The following is a 25,270-nucleotide window of genomic DNA, read 5'->3' on the forward strand; positions in this document are numbered from 1 at the left end:
CTCATCTGGAATCCTACATAAACTTCTATTTAAATACTATCATTTTAAGGGCCAGGCAAAGTCCCATTTCAACACTAAAGGGCAAAATATTCCCTGACTATTTTACTCTATGGTAATCTAGGCTCTGACCATCTTAACTTTTAGCAAGCATTTGGCTTTAATCTTTTTTTTTGCTACTTAATACTGTTAACTAGTTTTCCACAAGTTTTTGACTTATCTGCCAATTAGATTGTAAGCTCCTTAACGACAGATTCTTATATTCTGTTTTTCCTATATTCCTCATGCCACCTGCATAGTAGATGTTCTACATGTCCTGATTTTCTAAAGTAACACAGTCAATCCAAATATGACCCAACATGTACATTTAGTGTTCTTTGTGGATTTTCTAAACCAATCTATGTTCTCTGAATAAACATGGATTTTCTGTTAGCCCAATAAATTTTTTGTTTTGGTATCAGAACTTGTCAGCTAACTCTGTGTCTCAGCCATAGGACTGCAGTTGTTCTTCCTGTGGGAACTCAATTTCGATGTCATAAACAAGTTTGAATCATCCTTCTGATTTTTCTCAAAAAGTTCATCCATGATGCTCTTCTTTTTGGCAAGTTCCTTGTCATCTAGTTCATGTCTTCCTCAGGATCAATGCTTGTTTTCCGTTGAATTTGTTCCATTGTTTCTGCCAAATTCTGCCCCAACAAGTAACCTCGTAAAAAACTGAACAACTTCTCTAGCTGCCTCAGGGACACTTGTTCTGGGTAACTCTTGTATCATGAATTGTTCTTTAATTGTTCAGCAGCTCTGTTGCAATCTGATAACTTTGAAAAGTTTTGGACTGGCATGATGCACTGGAGACTTTTCCCCTTCATTTCATTCTCATAGATTAAGATAACAGCTGGAGGCTGGAACCTAATTCTACATTTCTTGGCAGTGCACATCATTTTCATATACACTTCAGGGTAAATCAGAGGAAATCTGATGAAAATGTTAGTTACATAATGACTTTCTGGAAGTAGAGGTGGAAACCAGGAGCTGGGCCAGCTGGCTCCCAGGGTAGCATTTGGGGATCAAGGTAAGGCTCTTAATTCATGTTTTTGATACACATATTTTTCTTCTTAAAGAAGTCCCTCCGACATTTCCTGTAATATTGGCTTGGTGGTAGTGAGCTCCTTTAGTTTTTCTTGTCTGTCCAATAGCCTTGCTGGATAAGATATTCTTGGTTGTACATCCTGGGTTTTCATTACTTTGAATATTTTGCGCCAAACTCTTCTTGTCTTGCAAAGTTTCTTTTGAGAAATCAGCTGCCAGTCTTATGGGTGTTTCCTTGTAGTTAACTAACTGCTTTGTCTTGTTGCTTTTAAGATTCTCTCTTTGTATTTAACCTTTGGCATTTTAATTATGATGTGTCTTGGTGTGGGCTTCTTTGGGTTCATTTTTTGGGGGAGTATCTGAGCTTCCTGAAGTTGTATGTCTATTTACTTCATCAGGTTAGGGAAGTTTTCCATCTTTATTTCTTCAAATATATATTCAACTTCTTGTTCTCCCTTTTCAGGTACCCTTATGACATGGGTATTTTTACATGGATAATTTTCTCCCATGGGCTCCTTAAATTATTATTATAGTCTTGACTCCTTTTTTTCCTGCCATTCTGATTGAATGTTCTTGGCTTCCCCACCCTTTATATCGGTGGTTTAATCCTCTTCATCTACTCTGTTGATTCATTGTAATATACTCTTCATCTAAAATAATGTATTCTTCATTTCCAACTGGTTCCCTTTTATAATTTCCATTTCCATTTTTATGTGTGTCTTTTACCTCTTTTTTAAAGTTTGCACTGATTCATTTACACTTCCCCTAAGTTCACTGAGCATTTTTATAACCAGTGTTTTGAATTCTGCATCTGTTAGATTGCTTGACTCCTTTATTCATGGATCTCTGTTCCATTCTCTCATGGTGTCTGCTTCTTTGTCTTCCCACTTTGGCTCCTTTCCTGTGTCTGTTTCTATGTACTAGGCAAAGCTCTTTAGTCTCCCAGTATTATTAGTGTGGCTCTGTGTTGTAGGTGTCCAGTGCCACAGTACTAAGAGAGGTTCAGCTGCAGACCAAGTTTAGCCCCAGCCTGTACTACTCCGGGGCCACCTGTTAAGATTCAGCAAGCAGTCCACAGATGCTGTGTTTATAGTTGCCTCAAGACTTCATGCCAGAAACTGAGGGCAGCTGTCACCAGTGTGGGTCTTGGAGCAGCTCAACAAGAGGCGTCAGACTTGCTGAGGATACAACTGAATGTGGCTTCAGTGGTGCCACAAGTTCAGGGAGGCAGAGTTTCAAGGAATCTTCCTGGTAGAGCGACCTTTGTTATCCAGTTTGATGACATCTCAGCTATAGTGGTGCTGTACCCTCACATTGGGAAGGGGGAGGGCTCAACAGAGGAACAATGGATACTGCCACCACTTCTGCTCAGCAGAAAACCTCACCAATGGCCCTCATTCCAACAACTCAGTGTCCTCCTGTAAGTCCCTGGTGCCCCTGCAGCAGCTGATCTCATGTTGGTCCCTTTCTGAGAAAGTCCAGTTGCTGACATGGCCTCTTTAAGAGGAGTCTGCAGCTGCAGGCTGCAGCTGGCATGACCTCTGTCCCACTTAGCTGCTTGGGACCAGGCAACCTCATGTCTTCATTTCTTCCTACCTCCTAATGTTGCAAGGTGAGTTCTTATTTCTGTCCCTAGTTGTAGGGCTTCTGTTCACCGAGATTCCAGGTGACTCTGCTTGCTGTTTGTTCCGTGTTTCTATCTCAACTTTGATTTGGTTGCAAGAGGGGATGAACAAAGCCTGTATAATCTACACCACTTTTGTCCGGGTTTCTGGCATTTATTTTTTTATCCTTTTATTTTTCAGCCTTTACCTGTCATTAGTATACAACATACAAAGTTGTATGGCTTTCGGTGTAGAGCTGGATTATATTTTTTGTTTGTTTGTTTTATTTCATCTCTAAATTCCGGTGGATTGATGAATTTCACTCATTCTTGTACATTGTAATAGTGATATGTTTGAACTTACCTTTCACATTCTACTTTTTAAATTTCTATTTAAACCTATTTATTTATGCTTCTTTTTCCTTTTTATTGCCATTGATTAGATGAAGTAAAGTTTTATAATTTGTTTTTATTATTTTATTTTCTCTCTGTGAGTTTGGATTTTATGTATTTATGCAATTTACATATCGTATTTTTTGTTATTTTAACTAATCTTCAATGATATTTAACAGTATGTATGGAATATAACAATATCTAAAGTTTGGCTCATGTTTTTGGGATATACAGGTGGGTGGGTAATGGAGGATGTAGGGCATCAATGATTAGAGTCTAAGAGTCTAAGCATCAGGGACATTCTGGTGTTTTCACAAAGTTTTAAGGTGAAAGAGGAGCAGAAAGTAGACAAGAGAGGCAAAAAGAGCAAGCTGGGAAGTGCAGAAGAGCACAGCATCTCAGAGGCATAAATGTGCATTTTCCATTGGGACACAGTATACGGACTTCCGTGTGTGTGTGTGTGCGCGCGCGCGCACACGCTCACACACACACACACACACACACACACACACACATGCTTATGTGCTGTGCTGAGCAATGAGGACAGGGAGAGGCAGAGAATGGGAAGGAAGCCAGAAAACAGGGGCTCACTTTCACTTTACTTATTACTAATTATCTCTTTATTTATTACAGTAGAATTTGGAAGGAAATAAAGCAGTGAGGGGGCTGACGAAGTGAAGACTATTCCTGTCACAGCGGAATATAATGTTAAAGGCAGGATAAGAGTTGTTGGTTCCTTTCCGGAAGACAAATGGATCAGAGAAATTGAATTTACTTGTATCAGAAGTTACGAGTTGAAAGCAAATAGTAACCTAGACTGCTGTTGTTCAGAAATATCTCCTCTTTCACAATGAAAGCCCAAATGACATTATTTCTGAGACTGTTATCCTATGCTATTGGTATTCAATTTTGTATACTAGTTATCAGTATGAGAATCAATTTGTTGATGGTTACTAAAGAAATTTCAAGTCTCATCTCAATGTAATCTATACCCTGATTAAATTATAAACAGATTTCTGGAATTCAGTAATGATAGTCCAAATGGTATACAAAAGTAGAATTCACATAGAATATTCTCTCATACTGTGACGAGAGTACTAGTGACATATCAGCTTATGAGAAACAGACATGGTAAAATAAAATACCAGTATGTCTATTTCACTTTTTTCCACAAGTCAGAGTTATGAAATCTTTTCCTGAACTGACACTCGAAATGGGGTTAATTAATGGGATTTAAAAAATAATGTGTTTTTCATTCTAAATGTATCTTTTGTTCCTGTTAACACTAAAATCTCAGCACAAGCACTTCCAACCCCAAACAAAATGTAACCTTTCAGTTACATGTGCTATTTTTCTAGCCTATTTCCTACCACAGTCTATGTTTTAGTGAATGTGAGAAGGGCTGGAGCATGTCTTATGCCTATAAAACACCTTTGATAGGAAGTATAATTAAGAAGTGAGGAAATTATACTTATTTTCCTGGTATCATATGAAGACTGAAGGGATTTTTAAAAATACTATTTCATCATCTAAGTTAAACACTACCAATAACCTCAGAATATCTATGGTTAGAGCTACACACTAAATTACAGAATATTGATATGCTAATGGAGCAAATAATTTGAAACAACGGCTACATGTATATTTTATTGAAATAGTCTATTTCCTGTGACTGTTTAGAAAATGCCAATTATATTTCAAAAATCAAACAATTTGGTCATTTTGAAATACTAAGTTGTCTAATGTAGGTTTTGCTACCACCAGTTGAAGAGACCCTGGTCATCTTCATCTCCCTCCATCCCGTAGTCCCAGCTGTCTCAAAACTCACAGAGTTCCTTTCAGCATGCTTCGAACTCACACTTGCTTTATTCTTACTTCTTTTCTCACTGCTATTTCATATTTTCTGCCCACAGAAATTCCTCCAAATAGTCTATCAAGACCCAAAGTTTGCCCTGAGATCCCACCTCAAGCTTTTGTCCAGACATTAGGAATGTACACATAGGAGTCATAGCCACAGGCTCCTGTGAGATGGCAGTTGCCTAATCAGGATGTGAGAGAATTTGTATACAATGTTTATCTGCTGGTTGATCCTTCCTTGGTCCTCTTTGGGTGGGATTTGGTGTTATCCCTGCACTATCCCATCTGTACAAGCCCCCATTGGTCTCCAATGCTGTAGCTGGATTTCCAAATATCTGACACACAGCCATGACTTTGTGTTCTAAGGTGACAAAGACCTCAAATCATCAATCTATTTTTCATATGGTTGGATCAAGTTGGAGTTATGAAAAAAACTCATGATTCACCACAGAGCCCTTTCATCTTTCTCAAGTTGTAAGGCAGGCTAATTTTAAGACAAAGTCACTATTAATCAGGAAAAATAGGGAATTAAGAACATTCTAAACTGAAGAGTATCAGAAACATAATCAACTCTTGATAGGTAGGGAGGACCGTTTTGAAAGTTGGTCTGGGAGTTCCTCAAGTGTGTAGTCCTGGCCATGACAAACCTTGGAAGGAGAACGGGGTCAGAACCAGGAGGGTCTGCAGTGTCCCATATATCAGAGGCTACCTCCCATCAGGAAGGGAGACACAGGAATAGGGTGCTGCAGATTCCCTGTCAGCAATCCTCTGTTGGGCCTATCCCATCAGCCAGCCTGTTTTTCTAGAATTTCAGATGCTTCCACCAAACCACTTAATTCTCTCCTCTTCTGACCCCACTGCAGCCTATCACCTCCCTAGGTCTCCTGCTTCCAGTGGTATCTCTGCTTGTCCATTTAATCTCACATACCCACTAGCATTACCTTCCTGAAATTTGAGTCATTGCAGTGGCTCCTCATTGTCTACAGAGCAAAGTATCAACTTCTGGATGTCTTTCTCCACACATTCTTAACCTATCACACTGATATAATCTTTATTTCCTGAGGAGTCTCTGCACTCTGATGCCTCTGGACCTTTGTATAATAAGTTTCCTGAACGTGAAACGGTCTTCTCTTCTACATTTCCATGATTACTAGATGTCATATTTGCCAAGACCTCGCTTTACTGGTCCCTTTTGTGCATCCCTTCCCTTTTGTGTGATCATCAGTTGGAGTTCAATGCTGTTCTCTTCTTGTGTCCTCCCTGATTCCAAGCAAGTGGGGAACATTTCCTCTGCACTATTTTTATGTATCCTATCTGGCCTTGAGTTATCTGTTCGAGTTTTATGTTACTTATCTTATTTCTCCAGCCTAATGAGGTTCTGGCTTCCTGTTCTACTCCTGGATTGGGGCACTTGAAGAGGAGCCCATGCCTCTTTTGCATCTTTGCCTTTCTTTTTGCAGGGAATCCACTCTTAGTGGGGGGAGGGGAGAGGGGGCAGGCAGAGATTCAGAAGTACCTGGTGTCTGGGTATTTTCAAACACAGGTTGCATTTATACTGTTTATAAGAACATTCTAAGCCCTTTCTTTCTTTGTTCTTGCTTTTGATGCCACCTAGATATGTGCCATCCTCTGGGTGGTCCCACAGTTGCCTATTCCTGGGCCCAAATTAGATACATCATCTCCCTTCTTAGAAATGCCATGTTATCCTGATATGAGGAAGGTCTGGGGTCTTGGGTTACTTTCTTTGGTGCTTGAGCAGTTTTTCGTTGATGCAAAGCTTAATACTATTTGATATTCTTATAATTACTGGAAAAGCATATTATGATTGCATAATCAAAATTATATAAAGAACCACACACTATTTTCAGTTTATTGTACAAATGCCAGTTGATTATTAATTTTTTTTGTCTATGTAAATTGTTTCTATTTTTAAAATATGAACTTGCTTTTCCTTAATTCAACTCACTTCTAAAGAATGATTAGGCCTACCCTTTTAGCGAAAAGGTTTTTTTTTTTTTAACTTTTCTTTGTGGAAATATTAAAACATGTATACAAATAGAGAGGATATTATAGTGAACCCCCTATCATCACCACTCAGCTTCATCTCTCATCCTCCAGATTACTTTGAAGCTAACCTCAGATATCTTTTCATCTGTAAATATTTTGGCATGTTCTTTTGACAGATAAGACAACTTTTAAAAATCCCACAATATCATACTTAAATATATTAATAAATTTTAAATATTAGATATGTTTCTTGCAAAATGGGGTTGCAACACCATTGTTACTAATGTGCTTATTTTTGCTAGAATCTTGAACACAGAAGTTGCTCAGCTTTCTATTGATTAATTGATTAATCAATTAGATAATGCTGGGATCATTGGCTTTCTGGGTTATTACCAACACTTGTAGAACATAGCCCTGTGTTGTGATGATTTCTTCTTACTCATCTCATGACAGATGGTTTTAAAGGCCAGCACAATTTATGAACATTGTTCTAACTCAAAGTAGCAGTAAGTGAACCAAACTTGAAGTCATATTGACAGGGACCTTAATGTGCCAATACCACTTTCAGATTTGTAGACTCACCCAAGTTGTTGACTTTTCTAAGTCCAGTTTTCCTATAATAATCCTATTTACCTCCTAGGCTTTTTGTGTGAACTAAGTGAAATATCAAAATATAAGGCAACATTGGGTATCTAATATGGGCTCAATAACTATTCTGTATTCTTGTTTTTCATGTCTGCAAAGTCTTAATTTCCTCTTCTTTAACTTTAAATGCTGGAAGAAGATTGAAAATGGCAATTAGCATATCATAGTATGACATAGGACCATTTTTAAAAAATGGAGAGGTATTTATAGCTTAAGTCAGCACTATATAAACATCTGTGAGAGCCAATGATGTTGCATGTTCTCCAATCGCAATTTTGTGGAAGTAATGGAGGTCCTGCTGGGACATGATTTTGCCAAACTTCCTTGAACTCCAAAGATGATCTTATCAAAAGCTCTTCTCTCTATTAATCCAGGCCATTTTCTGCCAGAAAGCTGCTTGAAAGTAATTTCTTTAATCAGATCACCAAAGGTGACCCCAAAGAAACAACACACCAAGATATCTGTCCAACTCTCAAAAGCCTGACCAAAGAGGCTTTCCTGACATATGTGAGAGAAAAGAGGAGCTTTTCAGAAACAACGTTTGAGTCTATGGTGCAATGGAAAAGGCAGGACGCATCAGGCTCACTTCCAGATTTCCCTCTGGTTCAGTTTATCTAGATTTACAACCAGCCAGTGGGACAGTTTATCCAAAAGCTGTTAAGATGATTTGAGTTTCACACAGAGTTATAAAAATACAGTAATAAGACTGATGTCTTTATTTTTTATAAAGTCTTATTTGGGGCGGGGGGGAGAAAAGTAAATCCTGGCTCTACAAGCGCCATAGTGGAAAAATATTCAGGTCTTTCCACGAAGACAGATAGTAAAGAAGGACAATCCTTCCCTGCCTTTTTTTTCATATCCATTTGTAAATTAGTCAAATTGTCATCTACTCACCAGTAAGTTCTTAAACATGAGAGATAGGAAACAATCTCTTCAAATGCTGACAGCGTTCCTATGAAATCTTATTGCTTTTAGTAAACATCAAGTCAAATAAATTGATAAGGCTGCTGATAGAACTGAGTGTACAACAAGACTCACTAAATCAGAGATCAAGCAGAGTCACATTCTTAGCTCTTGCAAGGTGTACTAGTCAGATAGCAGATGCAATAATGCTGTGTAGTAAATGTTATAAAAATCTCAGCAACATAAAACAATAATAATTACTTTTTATTTATGATGGGTCTGCAGGTCAGTGAGAGTAGCTTAGGTTCAAGCTGCTGGTGGGCTCTGGTTTCCTGCATCTCTTTCTCATCCTGAGACCAGTGATGACCCGGGACATAATCTTCTCATGGTTGTTGCAAAAGTTCTATAAAAGTGAGAAGAAAAGACGTAACGTCTCATAAGGTCTGTACTTTGAACAAGTACATTTTCACTTCTGCCCCATTTCATTGGCCAAAGCACATAATATGGCCAAGTCCAATGTCCATTGGGTAAGGAAGTGAAGTCCATTCACAATTCAAGGGTGGGAAGAAAACAAGAGCAGAAAATACAGTTCACCATACAGAGTAACTAGGCAATGTCAGCACAGGAAGGTCAAGGTGGATCTTACTTTCTTGGCAACTCAGTGGCGAAATGGCCCACAATTGAGGTTGTGAATTTAAAATTCTGATTTAATCAGCCTGAGGTGCAGATTAGGTTTATAAATACTGAAATACTTCCTCAGGAATTTCTGTTGCTCTGAGTGTCATCCCCCATCCCAAAGTATAAACAACAATGCACTAGCTAGGCATTTTTATATCATGTGGTAACTACAAGTAAATATGACACATTGAGAATTTTCCCAGGTGGCAATCTGGGAATTTTAGGTAACAAATAGAACCTGCAGGAAACAAATAGGGAGGAAATAGAGTAATTTCCTCTCAAATCCTTAGAGTTATAGGGAAATAATAATGACTTGCATTTGAGTAGCACTTAAGAATTTCAAAGCAAGTCTATGTCTACAAACTTCATGACCCCTCATATATCAGCTGGGACAAATATTCTTACAGGAGAGCAGTGTACACCTAGAGATATTCCATATGACATGACTATGGCTGGAAGATGGACTTTCTCACTCCACACTGAAGGCAGTTTCTCTTCCCTCATCCTATCTCTTTAATGTAACAATAATACAGTGATATTTTGAATTTAGATGTAAATGACATTTAGATTTTGATATAAACTTCTTGGCTTTTTCCCACTTTTTTTTAAATAACAATTTCCTCCTAGAATGACAGTTATTGACAAAACCCCTGCTACTTAGTGGCTAATCAACCTCTGACTTGACTTTTTAGCACAGTGCTGTGGGTTATGTGGACTGGGGCATCTAGTGCATGGTCTAGCATGTGGTTTTGGGCAAGGAACTGTTTAGTTTCTCCAGGGAGGAGGCATCCTAATTAGAGTGCAAGTGGAGGATCAGTAAGAACTGCACATTGTTTGAACATTTGCTTTGCCAAGTTTTGGGGAAACAGAGCAACAAGAGGGTTTTGTCCTTGTGAAACTCCAATCTAGTGAAATACACTGAAGTACAAAGGAATAATTTCAAAAAATGTGACATGGGCTCTGTTGTCACTTTTTCCATAAATCATTTAATTGGATTTTCCAGACAACTCTTAAAAGTAAGTGGTAATCCCATCTTACAGATGAGAAGATCGAGACTCAGGAGTTCTAGTAACTTTTTTTTTTAAACGTCATGAATTTCAAACAGATCCTTGGACAGATCATATCCATCAGCTTGTTCAACTTTAGCACCTGTCTTATCCCTAGTAGCTTTTACAGAACTGCTGCCTTCACCATGAAGCAACATGAGTTTTCTCATTTCAAACTTGGGCTTCTTCAGCATTTATCTAAGAAAGAGATTATGGAATGGATAAGTATATTGGTAAGCCTTTCCTATGTCTTTCCCAATGCTCTCTAGAATCAGTTTATTGACTACTTCTTGCAAGTCATTTGTCTGCCCCTCTTGGGTTATGATTTTCATAATCTTCTTCCAGATTTGGCAGGCCTGTTGATGCTGAGCATAAGAGGTTTTCTGAATCTGATTGTTGCTTTTTTTTTTTTAAGTAAAACCAACACAGAACAGGCAAAGCAAATAACCATTGGTAGTCTTGACATCAAGATGAGCTTCAATCATGGTTTATCATTTTTTGACCATAGAGCACATTTTGTCATTGGTAAGATCCATGCCATGGAAATTAAGCAGTTTTTGCCATGAACATTCTCAGTAATTAGCTTGAACTTTTAAAATGCAACTTCATCATTCTGCAGATCAACTAGGTTCACTTCAAAAATACGACCTTAAGACCATCATATGCAACTTTGGTTCCTTGGGTTCTTGTGACTAGTGTTTTTCCACTATTTTTTGTATTGAACATAGCTGATGCTTTCATATCATACTAATCTTTCTTAGAAAATTAGTCAATCACTTTCCTCTTGTCTTTCCTTTTGCTGCCTTTTGTAAGGCACTTGTTATTGCCCACTGCCATGGTGCTGCTCAGAGAGCCAAAACGGGGTTCTAGTAGCTTGAGCAAGGACCCACAGCAAGTTGATAGCTGAATCAAGATTCCAACTTAGGCCAAAATTTGACCCCAAAGTCTTTGCTCTTCACACCCCATGGCTTAAAAGAGTGAAACATCCTATTTTGGGGGGAATGTTGTGCCTTCAAAATCTCACCTTTAGTAGTGTTCTCATAACATATTTCAAATTTCATGTGCTAATTTCTTTGTAAATTTCTTCACTACATTAGGGCACAAACTATATCTTATAAGAATTTTAATCCCCTGAAGCAATTGACGTGGTACTGGACCATAGTACATACTAAATAGATATCATTAATGTTTTACAAAAAGAAATGCTAACACAATGACAAAAAGTATACTCTGAATTGCACATCCAAATAGAATTGTGCTTGAGATGAGTTACTACTTTGTTATTGAAGGGCTTCTGGACTACCCACATTATTACTCTGTCTTGGGCAGTGAATGTCAAGAAATAAAGGCTCAAATGGGAAAATTAGTGTCAAAATCAGATTAGAAAAAAGGCAAGTATCCAATCTTATCACTGCTCACAAAAATACATTCCTTCCTTTTCTCTCTTTTATTTAAAAACTTCATTGACTGTTTCTAAAGTCCCAATTTCCATTTAATCTCTATACCAGTCAAGATAGGAGTCTTGAGTCCCTAACCTTCTCCTTTTGAAGTAACACAGAGTGCCATGCACAAAAGCAAGCCATTTGTAGAAGGAGGTCCAACCTATATTTCCTACCATAAATTAGAATGCTAATAAAGAATTTTCAACCACTGAAAAGTCAGTTGGGCTGACTGCTCGCAGTTCCTTCCCATTGATGACAGGTCACCAAAGAGTTCTCTCTACACAGATTATTTTTGGTGGCAATAATATTATTGTTTGAACTTTTAAAACAATTTTTTGCAATGTGCACAGCTGACAGAGGCAGAGATTCTGGAATCAGAGTTTCAACGGCCCCATCAGCCTGATCCTTTTCTGCTGGGAGGGGCATGGGCTTATGTGGGGGGCCCCTGTGTGACTTCTTTGAATCAAAAACCTTACAACACACACATGCACACACACACACACACACACACACACACACACACACACTTACAAGCCTCTTTCTATTTTGTGATTTGTTTTCAGTTAAGATTTTGAATTTACTCATAAATCTCAAAAAAAAATGTGTGTTGAATTTATTGCAAAGTATTAAGTTGACATATATTATAATGATGAAATCAATTCCTTACGAATTACACATATATTAAAAGAAATTATTTTAGATAAAATGTTTCTATGTATATAAAGACTTACTTTCTACAAAACACTAATCAGAGGGTGACAGGTTCTGGAATACAAAATATTAAAAAGATATTTGATTGCCTCATTCCCAGATTGAATCTGGAGAGAGAGAGGGTATGCTGGAATGAATCCTCGACTAAGAATTATTGCATTCTTGACTGAGGGAAAAAATGGCACAGATGATAGAGGCATTGTTCATCCCTCTGGTGACCAAATCAAAGTTGTGACAGAAACACAGAGTAAACAGCAAGGAAAGTCACCTGAGACCTCGATGAACAAGCTCTACAACTAGAGAGAGAAATATGAAATAACCTTGCAATGGGAGGAGGTAGAACAGTGTAAGGACACGAGGCTGCCAGTCTGAGCAGCTGAGTGGTACAGAGGCTGTAGCAGCATCAGCTGTCAGCTGCAGATGCCTCTTAAAGGGGCTGTGCCCCAAGCAGGCTGTTGTGGTGACAGATTTTCTTGCTCTGAGCACCAGTGCCAGATCAGCTGCTTGGGGTCTACCAGGGACTTATATGGGGACACTGAATTGTGAGAGTGAGAGAAAATGGCGAGGATCTCTCTTGGACAGAAATGCCAGTGGTATCCATTATTCTTTTGTTGAGTCCCCTCCCCTTCCAGCGTTTGGACTCAGCGTTGCCATAGCTGAGAATTCATCAAACTGGATAACAGAGGTCTCTCCGCTCAGAGGGTTCTCTTAAACTCCACCTCCTCCAACTCATGGACTTACTTAAACCACATCCAGGTGTGTCCATGATTAGATGCCCCTTGCTGAGCAGAGCCTAAACTCACACTGGTGGCAGCTGGCCTTAGATTCTGGTGTTGTTTCTTGAGGCAACTATAAGCACAGCATGTGTAGATCGCTTGCTGAATTGTGACAGGTGGACCTGAAGAGGTAGAGGCTTGAGCTAAATTTGGCCAGCAGCTGAACCCCTCTCATGACTGTGCCACTGGACACCTACTTCAAAAATCCACACTAATAAGACCGGGAGACTCAGGAGCTTTGCTTAGTACATAGAAACAGACATGGAAAGGCAGTCAAAATGGGAAGACAGAGAAGTAGAAACCATATGAAAACAGAGATCCAGAAATAATGCAGTCAAGTAATTTAACAGATTGAGTTCAAAACACTGGTTATAAAGATGTTTGATGAACTTTTGGGAAATGTAGAGAACTCCAACAAAGAGATAAAAATAGAGATGGAGATTATAAGACAGAACCAGTCTGAAATGGAGAACACATTATCTGAGATGAGAAGTATGTTAAATGGAATAAACAAAAGAATAAACAATGTGAATAATTAAGAGGATCAAATGCCCTATATAGAGGACAGAAAAACCAATCAGGGCACTCAAACAGAATGGCAAGAAAAAGGAGGTTAAGACTATAAAGATGATTTAAGGAGGATAGGGGACATTATTAAGGCTCCAAATATTCATCTGATTGATGTAAGTGAAGAAAATTAAGATATTGAACAGCTGTCTGAAGAAATAATAATGGAAAACTTTCCTAACTTGATGAAGGAAATAGACATGAAACCCCAGGAAGCTCAGAGGATTCCAAAATCAGGGATCCAAAGAGGCCCACACCAAGACACATCATAATTAAAATGCCAAAGTTTAAATATAAATTAAAAAAATTAAAAGGAGCAAGAGAAAAACAAATAATTACATATAAGGGAACACTCATATGACTGGCAGCTGATTTCTCAAGAGAGACTATATAAGACAGAAGGGCTTGGCAAAAAATATTCAACAAAACGAAGACTCAAGATATACAACTAAAAAAAATTTATCCAGCAAAGCTATCATTTAGAGTTGAAGGATAGATAAAGAGCTTCCCAGACAAAAATAAACTAAAGGAATTTATCACCACTTAGCCAGTATTACAGGAAATGTTGGAGGGACTTCTTTAAGAAGAAAAAATATGTATCAAAAATAGGAGTAAAGAATGGTAACAACTGCATTCCTATCAATAAGTACCTTACAGGGAAAAGAATTAAGTACTCCAACCAAAGGATGGAGTGGCTGAAAGGATAAGAAAACAAGACCCCTACATATGAAAAGGAAGAGAATGGAAAAAGATATTGCTGTGATGAACCTAACAGATATTTAAGTCTGACAAAAAAAGATAAACACTTTATGATTTCACTTATATGTGGAATTTAAGGAATAAAAAGAACAAACTAATCAAAAACAGACACACAAATATAGTGGACAATTTGGTGATGGACAGAGGGGAGGGGGCTTGTGGGGCTGGGAGAATGGGGTGAAGGGTTAAAGAAGTACAAATTAGTAGCTGACGGATGGTCATGAGGATAGGGAGCATAGCATAAGGAATGCAATTAACATTAATATGTCGGCTGGGTGAAAGGTTGGTGGGGGAGGGTCAGAAACTAATTAAAATACATAAATTAAAAACAAAAAAGTCGAAAAACTGTGGTCTAGGAGACAATGTAATGTAGGGTGTCCTGATTATAGAATTTAATCCTCCAAATAATTTTAACTGATTAAAATAAAAAAAAAAGAAGTCATATGTTCAAAATTGTTATAAAAAATAAAATATTTTTTAAAATTGGGGGAAAAAAGATACACAATCTAAAAGGAAAGGGATAAAAAAAGATATTGCCTTGATGGACCTAGAGGGTATTGCAATAAATGAAATGGGTTGGGTAGAGAAAAACAAATATCACATGATTTTATATACATAGAGAATCTAAAGAACAAAATAAACAATAACAACAACAAAAGCAGAAATAAACTCATAGATACTGAGAATATTTTGAAGGCTACTAGATGGGAGAATTGTTGATGCGGATGGCAAAAAAACTGGCAAATGGATTAAGAGGTACAAATGGATAGTTGCAGAACAGATATGGACATGTATGGGGAAGATGTTAATAAATAATGTTGTAGTAAATATGTTAGGAGGAAGAAGGGTACTAGATTTAGTGGGGTAATTGTTTTGTGAGTTACGTGGACCTCTGATTGCTGTGCTCTACAACTGAAACTGGTATATTATTATATGGCTACTATAATTGAAAAAAAACCCCTCATTGAATTGTACAATGTAAATACTAGCAATTAACTTTTTTTAATGTTTTAAGAAAGCCAGGAAAAAAAAAAGAATTATTGCATCCTTGAGGATTTCTAATCAAGATGGCGAAGTAGGTAAATGCTGTCACTGCTTCCTCTCACGATCACATCAAAATTACAACTAAACTACAGAAAAACCATCATTGAGAATTTCCTGAAGTCCAGCTAAAGAGAAATCCTACAAGTAAGGACATACAGAAGAAGCCACCTTGAGACTGGTAGGAAGGGCAGAGATGCAGAATGCGCTGGTCCTCCACCCATGTGTGGTAGTTAAATATCATGAGCACTAAAAATTGGGACAGCTATCTTGGCTGCAGAGGTCTCTCTGAAGAAAGGAAATGTCCCAGTCTCACACTGGCTCCTCAGCCCAGGATCCTAGTGCTGGGAAGAAAAGTACCTACAACGTCTGGCTGTGAAAACCAGTGGAGATGTAGCTGAGTAAGATGGAGGCTGCTGGAATTCCTCTTAAAGTGCCTTTGCACACACTTTCTTGCTGACAGACTCACTCTGAACTACAATACTAGGGCAGCTGCTAGAAAAATACCAGCGAAATACAAGGTGGAACTAAGTTGTCTGGCTTTGGGGCAAGAGCTACAGGGGCAGCTTACTTTCAGACAGAAGTGCTGATAGAATTAATTGTTTCTTTGTTGAGCTCTCCCTCCACTCAGGGAGCAGATAGAGGTGGCTGCCATATCCGAGTCTCCATCGACCTGGTTAACAAGGGTCAACTTTCCCTGGAGATTCCCTGAGACCCTGCGCTACCCTATTTATGGTCCCACCTAAGCTGCTTCTGAAGGCTTTTCCATAAAAATGGTGTATCTTGGCTCATGCTGCAAACTTTTCTAAAATCTCTCAAAGGTGGGGCATGCCCTTTATCTCTCACTGAGCAATCCCAAGCCTAACACTAGTGGAAATGCCTTAGTTCATGGCTTGGCCTCTCTAGGCACCTCTAAGCCCATCTGCAGATTGCTTGGTGGCTCATACCAGGTAGTCCAAGGAAGAGCACAAGCTGTAGCTGAACTTGGCCTGTTGCAGGGCCCCTCCAGGAGGCCCAGAGCCTACACATCCAGAGGTTTGCTTCTAACAGAGCTGGAGCACCACTTGAGGCTGCATTCAAGGACAACAATCCAAAAGGGCAGACTGGGAAGGCACCAGAGTACTGCAAAAGTGACTACTGCTCCATAGGGTCAGCCCCTCACAGGCCAGTCCTCACAACCAATCAAACCAAGGGTTAACCCCTTCCATGACATGAAAACAGAAACGAAGGCTCAACTACAATGGGGGGGGGCACACAAAACCCATACAAGGGACATACTTGGAGCGCTAGGCTCAGGTGACCAGGGAAGACTGTGTCACTGAGATCCACAGCACATCTACTACTTAAGGCCACTTTACGGAGACTGGGAGATATAGCAGTCCTACTAATATATAGAAATAAACACAGGAAGGTAGACAAAATGGAGAGACAAAGAAACGTGTCCCACATGAAAGAATAGAACAAAACTCCAGGAAACGAACTAAACAAAATGGAGACAGGCAACCTACCAGATGCAGAGTTCAAAACACTGGTTATAAGAATGCTCCATGAACTTAGGGGAATAGTACATGAACTCAGTACGAACTTTAACAAAGAGGTAGAAAACATAAAAATGGAGATGGAAAACAAAAATGAACCAGTCAGAAATGAATAATATAATATTGGAGATGAAGAGTACATTAGAGGGAATCAACATATTAGATGAAGCAGAGGATTGAACAAGCAATTTAGAGGATTGGATAGCAGAGGATATCCAATTAGAACAGCAACAAGAAAAAAAAATCCAGAAAAAATGAGGATAGTTTAAAGGGTCTCTGAGACAACATCAAGTATAACTGCTTTCACATTATAGGGGTCCCAGATAGAAAATAGAGCTAGAAAAAAAATATTTGAAGAAATAATGACAGAAAACTTCCTTAACCTGATGAAAGAAATGGACATAGAGCCCAGGAAGTGCTGAGTCCCAAACAAGAAGAACCAAAAGAGGCCTACAGCATGACACATCTTAATCAAAACACTAAATGTTAAAGACTATGAGAGAATTCTAAGAGCAACAAGAAAAAAGCAGTTAGTTACCTACAAAGGAGCTCCTATAAGACTGTCAGCTGATTTCTCAGCAGAGACTTTGCAGGCATGAAATATTCAAAGTGATGAAACTCAAGCACCCACAACTGAGATTACCCAGTAAAGCTAACACTTAGAATTGAAAACAGATGAAGAGCTTCCCAGATAAGAAAAAACTAAAGGAGTTCATTACAACCAAACCAGTACTACAAGAAATGTTAAAGAAACTTCTTTAAGAATAAGAAAAAATAAGAATAATAAAATGGCAGTAACTGCTTATCTGTCAATAATTATGTTAAATGTAAATGCATAAATGCTCTGATAAAAAAGTATAGGATGGCTAAATGGTTAAGAAAACAAAACAAGACCCTTACATATGCTACCTATAAAAGACCCACTTCAGATTGAAAGACACACAGAGACTGAAAGTAAATAGATGGAAAATAAGATATTTTATGGAGATAGAAACAAACAAACAAAAAAAGCTGGGGTTGCGATATTAATACCAGACAAAATAGACTTTAAAACCAATTCTATAACAAGAGACAAAGTAAGACCCAGTAATCCCACTTCTGATATTTATCCAAAACACTACCTTAAAGGGACATGTAAATCCATGTGTTCATTGCAGCATTATTTATAATAGCCAAGATATGGAGGCAACCTGAATGTTCATTATTGAATGAATAGATAAAGAAGAGAGAATACATACATACAATAGAATATTAATAAGCCATAAAAATGAATGAAATCTTGTCATCTTCAACAACATGGATGGACCTAGAGGATATTGTGCTGAGTGGAATAGTTCTCACAGAGAAAGACAAATGCTACAGGATTTCACTTACATGTGTAATTTAAAGAACAAAATAGATGAACAAACAAAATAAACAAACTTATAGATACAGACAAACAAACTCATAGCTACAGAGAACATTTTGAAGTTTGAGAGATGGTTGGGTTGTTGGAGGGAGTACATGAAAAAGAGGAAGGGATTAAGAAGTACAAATTGGTAGTTATAAAGTAGTCACAAGGCTGTAAAGTATAGCATAAGGAAAAGTCAATAATATTGTAATAACTATAGATGGTGTCAGATGGGTACTAGATTATTGAGATGATCACTTTGTAAGTTATATGTGTGTCTGATCTCCATGTTGTACATCTGAAACTAATATAATATTAAATGCCAACAGTATTTAAAAAATAAAATTATTTTAAAAAAGAATTATTGATTTCTTAAAAAATCAGTTACTCTTTGAGTCTCGCTTTCCTCATTTATAAAATAAAGAGATGGGATGGCCTCTCCATTTCCCCCAGGTTCTGGTAATTCTTTCTATTACTCTCTCTTGGTTTGGGTTGACCCAGAAGCAAAGAGAAAAGTTAATTTGGGAGGTAATCTCAGGAAACACTGTTAAGGGTATAGAGAAGTGATACAGGAAGAGAAGACAATCATTAATGTATGTATCATCAATTCATTTTTCTCTGTGGGTCATTGGAGCTTAACCCATCTAGAGAATCCTGGAATGCAGTGTGAACATGCCTTAAAGGGAATGAGCTGTGGTATTTACACACTAAGTTCTGCTCATCATGGCTGAAGGCTTTTCTTAAGAGGCACCGCTGGCCTGCTACATGGTAGAAACGGCTTGGGAGATCTCTGAGACTGAGAAATGCAAGTGATGATAGTTAGAAGGTGGGAAGTGGTACTTGCTGAAGAGGTAGAGGTGAGGGGCTGTGAATGGAGCATTGACTTGTCTGCCACATATTTACTTTCCAGATCTGCATGTGATTTGTGCCTTGTAAACACATATGGTGACTCTGTTCAGAGAAAGTGAAAATTATAGCAGAACTACAACCTGTATCTTCATAACCATGCAGTGCTATTTGGTCTGGTGGTTTCACCCAGAACCTCACAAAATACTGGTATTGGTAATGTATAGACTTTCCAGTAAAGATATAAAAACATAAGTTCGAATTATTCACTTTTTTATGACAGTATAAATCTGTGTCACTCCAGGATGTCTTGCTGTCATATTGTCCTTCTCACTTGGATTCTGATGTGCCTTCTCATGCAAAGGGTTAGCTCTCTGGGAATGAAGAAACACTAGGGAATGACATCTGGAATGTGCAGGAGTGGGGCTGATTGGGTGGAACCGCCACCAAAGAGAATTCAGGTAATTACAGCGCTTCTGTGCAATTTGAAGAACTTCCATGACAGAGAATTTGCTTCAAGTCAGATACTAAGAACTGTCCCTAATAATAATAACAGGTCTTTTATAACTGAAAATTCTGCCAGTAATGAGAAAAAGAAGACTGACAAAATCCTAGCTCCTTTCATCTGTTTTTCAGCTTGAGAGCCTGCCATGCTCTAGCATTGGTGACAGAGTAGTAAACAACTGATAAAAACCTACCCTCATGGAACTTTTCTTTTGATGAGAAGAGACAGACAACAAACAAACAAACAAACAAAAACAAATTATTAAATAAACATTGTGTCAGGAATAAGAAATGTTAGGAGGAAAAATGAGGAAGAGTGGTAGATAGAGAATGGAGAGGTCTAGGAAAGAAGTTTTTATATAGATAGTGGCCAGGAGACCCACCAAATAAAATAACATTGAGACTAGACTCAGTGGGATGGAAGGAAGAGCCATAGACAGCTATGCAGACAGCTAGCAACTTAAGGGCCCAGTCAGAGGAAAAAGAAAGATCAAAGAACCTGAGGCCAAGCTAAGAACCAGGGGTGGGGCTGAGCAGGGGAGAGGGGGACAAAGTGCCAGAGGTGAGCCAGTCAATCACCTGGGGCCCTGGTGAGAATTTTGTCTTTTACTTTGAATGATGTGGGAAACAGAGACCTGAAATTTTCAGACTGGTTTGAAAAGGATCCTTCAGGAACTCAAGACAAGAAAAGCTGGGGGTAGAAGCTATAAAATTAAGGAAACTCTTTTATGCAGATTTTATTCACATCTCCCACGTGCAAAAAATCCTCTAGCTCCATCTTTCCCAGGACTATAGACTAAATTGTACTCTTCTCTCCTATCCCCACCCCAATATATATGTTGAAGTCCTAGCACCCAGTGTGATGGTATTTGGGGATAGGGCCTTTGGGAGATAATTAGGTTTGAATTAAGTTATGAGAGCAGAGGCCCCACAATGAGATTAGTGGCCTTATAAGGAAAAGAAGAGACACCAGAACTCTCTGTGCCATGAGAGCACACAGGGACAAAGTGGTCACATGCAAGTAAGGAAGAGGATCTTCACCAGGAACTTACCACGCTGACACCTGCTCTTGGACTTTCAGCCTCCAGAAAGAAAACAAATCTGTTGTTTAAAGCTTCCCAGTCTATTTTTAAAAAACATGTTCAAGAATTTTTTTATCATTGATAATATTAGCAGAATTTCACATTCAAAATGTAAAAATATCTCATAAAGACCATGCAGATCCACCTGCAAGTAGACTATGATGCACAGAAAAAACCCAGGATGGTCATCCTAGAGAGGTGTGGAGACAGGATGGAGACTGCAGGTGGCCTTATTGCATGCAGGGGCTAGCTGGGTCCTGTGAGGAGAAATGCAGTAAGGGTCCAGGTGGTAACTGCCTGAAACAAGACTTGTAACAAGCAGTTGATGTCTTAGAAATGTTGCCAGTACTGAAACAGGGAGACTGAGAACTGAGAGAAAATAAATCTTCAGTTGTTTAGAGCCTAAAGTACTTTGTTACGAAGTCCTGAGCTGAGTGAAACATTAGCTAATTTTATTTCCCTTTTCCCTTTAGTTGTCTCACTGAAGTAATGGGAATGGGAGCTCTCCAGGTGAAGTTTCTTAGGGTCTTCTGGAGACAGCTGGTCTGGAGAAGAGAGGTCGTGGGTCTGGAAAGGTTAGCAGAGGCCAGACCATGCAGACGTGGTGAGGGGCTGGGATTCAACATCCTCAGGAAGGGGGCTTTGTAAGGGTGTAAGGAGAGGAGTCAGATGATGATTTTCTTTATAAAAAGATGGCTTTGGCTGCTGAGGAAGGAGAACAGATGGAAGGAAGGTGAGACTGAAAGTGCAGTGCACAGGACAGACATTCAAGTGAAGTGCAAACATAGGAATGTGGTAGCAAAATCAGGGGCAGCTGCAGTTGGGATGAAGAAGGATGGAGTTGGGGCATATTTTGGAGATATTAGGACTTGCAGATTGAATGTGGGTGTACGTGTGTGTGTGTGTGTGTGTGTGTGAATGAGTGTGTGTGTGTGTGTGTGTGTGTGTGTGTGTGTGTGTTGGAGGAGGAGGAGACAGCCAGGGAGAGCCCCAGGTTCAGGCTTGAGCAAATAATAGGGCGGAATAGCAGGCCTGTGGGATAGGTCAGTAACCGCTAGAACTTGTATCACAGTGCCGGGTCAGAGGGACATGGTCATAATAAGACACTAAAGGGATACATGGAGAAACCCCATGAGCCAGGGGTCAAATGGGCAGCAGTAAAGAGGATTGAAGCAGAAGAGATGGGGGTGGAGGTGAGTGGAAGAGGAAAGGCTCTGGGGCCAGTCTTCCTTGCTTTTCTGGGGACACTTGGACACCAACAGGTATGACATCTGACTCATGGGTCACTGATGCAGTAACTAGAGTCCTAAGTCTTCTTTCTGAGTGCTTGGTTTTAGAGACTGAACGTTAAATTCCTTTTTTTAAATATGGAGTTTTCAAATATAGACTGCTTTACCATCAGGGAAGAGCTGTTCACTATGACTCCTGAAGCCCCTTTCAACTCTAAAATTCTAATGACTGGATGCCCAGAGCATTAGTGATGCTAAATACATATTTCTTAACCATAGCAATCCATTTTCTAGTCTAACTTAATGTTAATGTTTCAAAAACAACCAGTATTAATGACTTTCTGTAAACTTATTACATATGCCATTGAATTTCTGACAAGTGAAGTCTAATTTCAAATCTTGATTAAGGAAAAAATGTTGCTGTTCTATTGCCCTTAGATAATTGGTATATAAAGGAGAGTTTGCCTTTTTATATTAAATGCATATATTTTTCTATGTACACGGATTCAGATGATTTCATGAATGAATGATATTTTTGAATTTAGTTTGTGAATTATATGTATGAATTATATATATCATATCACATATATCTGATTTCATTACGGGCTCTGTATTTGACTTTTAACGTATTTAGAACATTGCAATAAATGATTTTACTGATTTTTCAGAATCATAAAGAGGCAAAGGTGATTTTGCCTTCACAGTTTAATAGCTATCTGAATAGTTTAGACACTTTCTATGTCATTTTCCTGTTGTCCTTTTGAGATAAGAAGTTGGAAATTGCAATTTCACTTTTTCTATTGAATAAAAAGACAATGAAGGATACAATACATTGTTTTTCTAACCCATATTTCACTTAAATGTTGCACCTGACAGAAGAGGGGACTATTTGCATCCACTTAAGGATGTACTAGATGCCACAGTATGTTTTCTGTCATCACATCTGCCAAACTGTCTCTGGATACTATGAAATGCCACTTGATATTTGTTAATTTTTAATGTATGAAACATCTCTTATTGTAGTTCTAGAAACAAAAAACGTAGGATATTACATTAATTAAAATGTGATCAGAAAACCTTGTTTAGTGATGTAACAGCAAGAAACTTTAATCCTGGCTAATCACAATGCAAATCTTAAATTTTTTCCTGAGCAAGATGTGTTCAAATAAGTAAGTAAAGAAATAATGTAAATCACAATGAATGGCTAAAAAGAGGGAAGTGCAGGAAATATGGTTATTTGGCATTATCAGTGGTTTTCAGAAACACTCGGTTTTTATACTTCAGAAACAAGTCCTCCAAACTCAGTCCACTGAAGCCGATTTGTATGTGGAATTTAATGCTATTAATAGTCCATACATAAGTGGCTCAAGTATTTGAAGTTGTAGATACTTTCATTCTATTTTAAACAAATATAACTTATTTGCAAATGGTTAAAAACCGTAAAAATTGCAAGAATGTTCGTTTTTAGTTCTGAAGATACTGCTTTATTTTAAAGCATCAGGGATGATTTAGATTTTTAGAAGAACCGAGGAGGCATGAAGGTTCATGCAAATGCAAACCACCACAGAGAGGATCAGCCTCAGGACAGCTGTGGACTATGAGCCAAATCAATACAAGGACTTTTCTTTTTTGAAAAACAATAACAACAAAACCCCTCCAAACTGAAACTGGGGAAGGACTAGAAACATTGTTTTCATACTAATGTGAGGTTGAAAACATACTGGCTTTCAAGTGAATTGGCCATGACCACACCAACACTTGGAAGTGACTGGAGCTGGGATTGCAGGCAGATGTTAGTTTGGCATTTATATGCCCACATTCAAAAACTTTCTTCCTTTCTCCTGTTGGCACACTGAAGCTGGCCTTGCTGGCATGGCACAAACTGATTGCAGACACGTGGTACCTGGAAATATGATGTTTGACTTAATACAAGATCTTAGTACTTAGGCTCTGATTTATAAAAATGTAACACTTATCCAGAATATTTGACAAATGCTCAGAAATGTATACCAGCCACACAGCTGTCAAAGAAGGAGACTTCTTCCACGAAGAGTTTATTAATCCCATTTCCATTTACTGAATAAGGAGCTCTGATTTGTCTAGGAGGGATCATAATGCCAACATGTATGGATTCAGAGGGAAGAGTGAGGAAGGGGATAGAAGCATGAGAAAAACCAAGATTTGTTGCTAGGACCCAAGGACTAGCCTCTGTTTTCCAAAGTATGTGTTTTACTTGGTCATTATCTAATTATTTCATCTATCTATGCATGTATCTATTTATTCATTTCATTTCAAAAAAGGCTTTGAAGCTGCAACAATAACATGCTATGCTTCTTAACTGTTTTTTTTAACATATAAAGAGCACTTATAAATCAGTAAAAAAATGTTTCCAAATAATATGAACAGTGGTTTTTAAAAGATTTTCACTTATCAGTTGGACAGAGATCAAACCTTTGAAAATATTTTGAGGGTAATTTGTGACAATTCACAGTGCTGGTGAGGTTGTGGAAAGAAAGCACTCTCACATACTGCTAATTGGAGCTTAAACTAGTACAAACTCTTTTGGAAAACAATGGGGCAATATCTTTTAAAACTTAAAACGCATGAGTTTCCTTGTCACAGAAAGTCCACCAGAATTCTTCCAACAGATAAGGATCATGTTCACACAATTTAAACATGGTACAGTCCTCTCTGAGATGGAGAGTAGTATGGGCAGACATTTGTGTCATTTAAATGTCCTAAACATGTACTTATATTAATTAGTCACAGAAAAAAATTAGAAAATATATTTGTTGGATTTATAAATAACTATAAATTAACCCCCAGAAGAGGAAATGGTCTGCAAAAATACATCCAGATCAAACTAAATGACAAGAAAGTGGTAAGTTAGCCTGAGGGGAAAGAAAGGTAGAAACACCCAGTTGGAGCCAAGGGTACTCTGTTACTCAACAGTATTGCAGCAGAACTCTGGCTAATATCTCCCTGGAGACAGGGATTGAAAAGAGATAATAAGTTCAGAAAGAGGCTTTTGAATAGCTGGAGATATTGGGCATAGGCAGATCCTCTAATAAAAGGATATCAATGTCCCCTAAGATCATGACCTTACTTGGGGACTCTAAGATGTTATTGATAATTAATGGAGTACTATATGAAGTCACACAGTGCTCTGT

The 25,270-nt window shown here is 38.3% G+C and overlaps 2 pseudogenes; both read right to left on the minus strand.

The window, feature by feature from the left end:
• Positions 1-454: 454 nt before the first annotated feature.
• LOC107516386 lies at positions 455-941 on the minus strand (annotated as a pseudogene).
• A 9,755-nt stretch (positions 942-10,696) lies between these two features.
• LOC107516378 lies at positions 10,697-11,052 on the minus strand (annotated as a pseudogene).
• Between the last annotated feature and the right edge of the window lie 14,218 nt (positions 11,053-25,270).

The sequence above is a fragment of the Rousettus aegyptiacus genome, unplaced genomic scaffold, assembly GCF_014176215.1.
Source record: "Rousettus aegyptiacus isolate mRouAeg1 unplaced genomic scaffold, mRouAeg1.p scaffold_m13_p_12, whole genome shotgun sequence".
NCBI lineage: Eukaryota > Metazoa > Chordata > Mammalia > Chiroptera > Pteropodidae > Rousettus > Rousettus aegyptiacus.